The following is a 6,591-nucleotide window of genomic DNA, read 5'->3' on the forward strand; positions in this document are numbered from 1 at the left end:
GAGGAACCATGACTTGTAATTGAAGTGGACTCTCTAAATGAACTCAAAGCTTCACTATGAGGCAGGAGAACCACATTACTTAACCCTTTGAGGGACAGCGGTCAAAAGAGTGGACAACCTGACTGTGTTATCAGGTTACAAGTTGCATGAAAAGGTTTTGTCAAGACAGGAGCACGCAGTTTAGACAACAGTAGCATGGACTGTAATTCGAGTATAATCGTTGATCATTAACGGGCAAATAAAGTCATTTTTAGCCACAGTACACCATATCCTCGCCGATTTGTTTGCACACCCGCAAGTCACAGCTCTCTTCCCCGACACACACTGAGAGCTATTTCTGATCTCTTCTGTTTACGTTTTCACCGCTGCTATTTTTTTTACATTTTTTTTTAACGTCTGTCTTCGACGGTGTCCTTGCGACATGCGAGGGTAATGATGTGTCTTTTCTCGCTACCTGCGTATCATAATAATGAGGGTTTGCGTGACAGTATTTGCGGCACAGTGTCACACTGAAAGACCGGGCTGAATTTACTGCTTTGGATGTCGCGGTTTGCACTAAACGCTGGCAAAGTTTAGGAGAAAGAATTATAATAAGCCGCTTGCACTTCTGTCATTCAAAACGTAATTAGTGTTAACTGTCATGTGCCGGCAGAGGGCGTTAGGTGTAAAGATTATCAAACAACAAAGATTCAATGTATTTAAACAAAATAATAATAAAAACATTGGTTGAAATGGTCCAAATCACAGCTTTGTGCGCTGCTCCACAATAATTATAAAGGAACACGTGAGCGCCAAAGCGAGTCCCTTACCCATAATGCACCGCACGACTCGGAGATTTGCAAGCGGTCTATATATACATCAATGGTAAATGTTCGTGTTTATGAAAAAGAAGTACGGAGGGTTATTTATTTTAGCCACAAAAGCTATATGGAACAACAACAACAGAAATTACATTGAAATTAGCCATTCTTTAATCATATTATTATTAATTGTTTGTTTGTTTATTTTTTTGTTGTTGTGCTGTTTTTACCGTTCAGTATCTGTTTAGGATTTGTTCCAAAAAGGAAAATGGCTATTAAAGAAAAGATGGATTGCCTCTGCCAGGAAGCTTCAGCTCACTTCAATCTAACAAAGCAACAATGCCTTCTTTTAAAATGCATTACAGTTTTCTATCATCTTCTTTCATTCTGTGGCCAGCTTTCCCTGTTTTGTTTTTTTTTAATTTAACTTGAAGTTCTCTGTAGTCTCACCTTGTCCAAATATTCTGTTAATTATAGATAAAAGTTTTCATCATTGTACGAAAAATTATCTGACCGTGTTATCAATTCACTCATCTTCCTTCATCACATCATTTTCTTCAGGAGACTTTCTGCTCAAAGGAATCTCATTTTGACCGGTCAAAAAGTTTCACAAGAACTCTTATTTTACTGCTCACAGACATTTAAAAAAAAAAAAGTGGGTAGGCTGCGATATAAGTGAAATTAATAATGCGGCATTTCCAGTAAGATGCAAATACATATTTTGGCCCATTTGTTGTACTGTATTTGTATAAAAATCTTTGGTAGGATGTCTATCTAGTTCTGCTCCTGTGGAAATATCCTCAAACAACAAAGAAGCGTGCCAATGCTTCCTACGCCAAATATTACAAGTGCAACATTTCTTTCCTGTTTAGTAGGAGGTAGTGTGTGTGTGTGTTTGTGTTTGTGTTTGGAGTTGCACATCAGTAAATCCTTAATACAAGCCCCCGCCTGTGTTAAGGATTTAAAAAAGATCAACAATGCCAATAGGAAACTGCACGCGCAATACGGCCTCTTGAGGGGAGGCCTCATTATTTTTTTTCCTCAAACAAGTAGTGCCGGTATTTGTGTTCCTGCCTCAAAAAAAAATGCAAAATGACAAGATCTCAAATGCATTGTCTGTTTCATGCTTTGCATTTCATTAAATTGTGTGGCGTATTGCTTTTGTAAATCATTCCACAATCTAGTTCAGTCTCTTACATTTTGACAAGTATGATTTGTTGCAACAAAATTACTGTCCGGTTTGTATGTCATTTTTTGTTTTCATCAAAACTGTACACAATATAAAGGCATGTGTGGATGAGTTCCTGTGAAACAACGTAAAGTGTGTGGTGTCAGGGAAACATGGATGCTCCATTTGAAGTCCGGTCCCGTCACCGTCCTTCGGTCCGAGGCATTCCACTAAAATCTTTGAGTTTAAATAAAAATGGACTAGTTTTCAGTGTCAACAAATTTCTTTGTCCTTCAAAGTTGTTAAGTTCTTATTCAAAAGAAAAAAAAATCTCGCACCGAGCGATAAATCAGAGTCGTCTCACAATGCCAAGCCCCGTTCTTTACTTGGCTTCTTGATAATTTTCTTAATTGACAATGGAGACACCCATTTTATTGGTGTTGTCACTTCTTGCCTTTAAAGCTCCTTCAGTCTGCAGAATAGGCACTTCTACAACTCAACTTAGCTCAACATTATTTATAGAGCACTTGAAAACAACAACGACCCAAACAAAGTGCTGTGCATAAAGTAAAAATCGGACATATGAAAGCAGACAGTTCAAACAATAAATTAATAACATAAACACAATACATGAGTCGAAAGCCAAAGAATACAAATGTGAGGCTTCGATATCCTCCAAATAGGACCAAAGTGTCCTTTTTCCTTAGTGGGACACTGATCACACTGTCACCTACATAGCAGTGAAAGGAAATATCATGCTGTCATAAGATGCAACCCAGGGGGCCCCAAAATTGAACCCTGTGGAACACCATATGGACTCAGACCACCCAAAGCTAACACAGAAAATCCTGTCTATCAGTTAGCATCCAAACCACTCTGGAGCGCCACCACTGAGTCCGAAGAATCATGCGGTCCACCATATCAAACGCCGCAACCGGGTCCAATGAAACAAGACGAACAGTCTCAAGTCTCATTAACCGGGAGGATATCATTAAAAACTCATAATGGGGATGACTGTGCTTTGCAGCATTTTAAAACCTGACAGCAAAACCTCCATGGCATTATGTTCATCCCGAAAATATTTCATCCACTTGAGTGCTTTCAGTTGTACTGATGGGGAATGAGTCCCACGTCCACGCAGATACGTAAATCACACAAAAGGGGTCAGACTCATCTACTTAAGGCATCATAAATAATAACAAACTACAGAAATAATGTGGATTCACAAGAGTGCACACGCTCTCTTGTGACTTACTAATTCATTTCAATGTTGTGTCCGAGTCCCAATACTTTTGCCCACTCTGACAGAAGGCCCTTGAGGGGTGAAAAAGGCTTTGATGTTCTGTTCAAAATTGCTCCGATGGTGGGTGTCGCTTCTCGTCAAAATGTCAAGTCCACTCATCTTGATGTTGCCTTATTGATTTATCAAATTATAGGCTGTCTCTGAGACGTGACAAGCAACATTACCGCCAAATTGAGAGGGAGGACAATGTATTTTTCATGGCACCGGATGCCTTTTGCGCCAATCAATAGTGCACCCTCCTTGCAGCCCTGCTTCTACCTGCCATCCCCCTGAAAAGTGCTCGCTTGTGTGATTGTGACTCTCTTAACCGCAAGATGAGAAAGAAAAAGGGCCATCCAAGCGTGTGTAATTTTGTATGTTGTTGAAGGTGTTAATGTGGCTACTCCATTATCTTAGCGGTGTCAGCGTTTTTCTTTTTTTTCTTTAGTGCTCACTCTCCCATTTAAACATTCATTTGCAGGCCTCGCATTGTGTCAAGAACCTTTTACCTCCCTCTTGCTCTCGCTAACAAAGGGAGCCAAACTCAATGGACGCCAGGAAATGCGCAGAGTTTATTGAAATGCAAATGTCGCTTTATATGAAAATAGATACGTTCTGGGATTACGTTTGTCATGGGTGAATGTTATAAAAATGGATGGTAGCTAGGGGGGTGGATTTAGTCGCCTCAGTTTTGCACGTGAATGACTGATTGTGAATTAAATATAAAATATTTGAAAGGAAGAAAAACGGTGCCATCTGTTGCACCAATGCCTCCACTGCAAGTAGTGAAGAGTCGCCAATACGTTCAGAAGTGACATTATATGACAGCACCTGCTTGCTCAAAATGGTGATGGAAACGCAAGATGAGACAGCTCCCTGTGAGAGTCTATTAGGAAAACAAATCAAGCTTGATTAGTACATTTTGTCGGACTTGCCAGGAATCGTCGGACTCAACAGACCCGCGTGAGCTTGTAAAACTCACATTGACAGGACAAAAAAATGACAACTTGCGGTTGTTGTCAGGAAAACTGTTGCAAATATTCCGACTTTTGACAGACGGGGGAAAAAAAGAAGCTGTCAGTGCAAAACTTTTGAAACATTTATTTTCCACCAAGTTAACCTGGCGAAAAATGTCACCCGAAAGAAATGAGATACTGTGGCAGCCGTGCTCATGGGTGCAATCCTAATTAGAAAACTGCTGATGTCAGAGCTTTTGTGTGGCATGCTGGTGTCACGCTTTGTTGCCCGACTTGAGGTGGAACTAACGCGGAGAAAATAATCCAATTTGAAATCCCTGGTTAATTCCTGGATGGTTGGCCGCATTTGAAGCGTTAGTGCACACTCGAAGGCTAGCGGTTGTGACGTAGCACGATGTGGCAGAAGAAGTACGCCCCGCCCCCATCCTCACATGCACTCTTTGTAAACACAAATAGTGAATTTGCAAGGCTCAAATCCGATTGTTTAACCCCTTCATGCACCCTGTAATCTGATAACGTGACTGTAGTAACTGCTCTCCCTGAAAGGATTATATGTAAAGACACAAATTTGGACCAAAAGTGAAAAGTATTCAACCCACCAGGCAATCTTTGGCCACAAATTGAGCAGAGAGATTGTTACAGTATTAAAGAATTATAATGCAGTAACAATCAATCGGGTTCCCACGAGACATTTAAATCTGAAAATCTGCATCAATGAGTTGAAATGACTCCATTAGTCAGTCAAGAAGCATTTCAGGTACAGGCGTAGGAAGAAATTATCAGTTTACCAAATGAGCAGTAGAGGAAATATAGCCGATGCACAGACCAACAAAGTCCCGAAATTTTCTACCATGAGTCGTCACTGCATCGGTATCGACAATTTCTCACGTCCCCCGCTCCCCCACCCACACACACACACTGTCCTCCTCCCACACTGTGCAATTACATCTCGCCGCCACTGCTGAACCCTGGTGACAGTGTTAGATACCATCACAGGGATCCCGCAGTGGACGATCTGAGGGTTGTCACATGAAGGTGAAAGTCAACCACCTGCCGGGCGCACGCTGCTGTTTGATCGGAGCAACCAAGCGTACACAATTTCAGATACACACTAATGCTGACAATCGATTTGCGTAGCTCCAAAAGAAAATGCAGTGGCGTGTCCTTGTCTTCTAAAAGTTGGACCAAACAGTGCACCGATCACTTCTGATGACAAGTGCACACTGATGCCAGATGGTGCCAGATGCAAGCCTGAGGTGAACATGCGGACTCCCATATAAAGCTTTCTTCTGTTTTTTTTTTTTTTTTACAGACATGAATACATTTATAGGATCCAGTGGAAAAAGATGACATCACCTCATCATATTGGTAGCGTTTTCTGAGAGTCATTCAAGTGTCCAAACTATGATGTCTGATACCTGCATTAAAGCTGGGGGGGGTCTTAATTGTGATCACTCATGATCATTTCTTCCAAAATTGTAACATAATTCGGATGTTCTGGGTGGGGAAATATGCAAATTGATGAATTTACAACTTGCTATACTGAGGGTATGGCGCCACTGTAATAATGACAATGGAAGTACAGGCAGAATGAGATATTTTCTGCACTGGAGAACATTTTTAAACGACTAAAAACAAAAAAATATTTTTCGGTAATGCAACATTGGAGCTTCTTAATTATTAAGGGCTGACTTGGAGCCGGTCCCAAGGAGGAGTCATTCCACATCATCTTTGATAAAACGCTGTCATTTCAATTCACAGTAACACAGCCTTTATAAGAGCAATATTAGTGATCCTTTTATTTTTTGGGGGGGGAAGGGTGCCCATTACGTCGATCGCGATCGGTAGATCGCAGACTGGTCCCAAGTCGATTGCGAGGGGTGTGGAGGAAAAACAAAACAAACAGCCATTTGTGTGTCTTTGTTAGTAATATTTTTTTGTGCTCTTTAAAACGGTACATGTGAGCTACGATAGTTAACAGGCTGTTGTTCATCATGGTGTGCATGTGTATGTGCGTGCGCGGTAAAGGGTCGATCACGGGAGGTTGGTTGATCGATATATGTTCGATATATATATATATATATATATATATATATATATATATATATATATATATATATATATATATCCCAAATATTCATTACCGAAAGCTATCAGACCAACCAAAAGTGAAAAGCCAGGACTTATTTTGCTGAAGCTTGAGTCCCTAAAAATATCCCACTGTGAATTTAAAAGAAAAAAAGCAAGCCAGCCTTCAGTGGAGTGGGGCTCTCCATGAAACTTGCGCACATAAACAGGATGCTGCCAGGATGCCTGTTATCAATTATACCTCTGCTTTTCCTGCCATGACATTTTCAAATGATC

General features: G+C 40.7%; 1 protein-coding gene across 1 annotated transcript in view; it reads left to right on the forward strand.

Moving 5' to 3' along the window:
- The window catches only part of LOC127591270 (transmembrane protein 132C-like), a 99,715-nt gene extending 98,410 nt beyond the window's left edge, over positions 1-1,305 (forward strand). The window contains exon 10 of the mRNA XM_052051235.1: positions 1-1,305. This exon is cut by the window's left edge and continues 4,538 nt beyond it. The gene's annotated coding sequence lies outside the window, so the exon portion shown is untranslated.
- Positions 1,306-6,591: the final 5,286 nt, after the last annotated feature.

This window comes from Hippocampus zosterae, chromosome 18 (genome assembly GCF_025434085.1).
Source record: "Hippocampus zosterae strain Florida chromosome 18, ASM2543408v3, whole genome shotgun sequence".
In the NCBI taxonomy this organism is placed as follows: domain Eukaryota; kingdom Metazoa; phylum Chordata; class Actinopteri; order Syngnathiformes; family Syngnathidae; genus Hippocampus; species Hippocampus zosterae.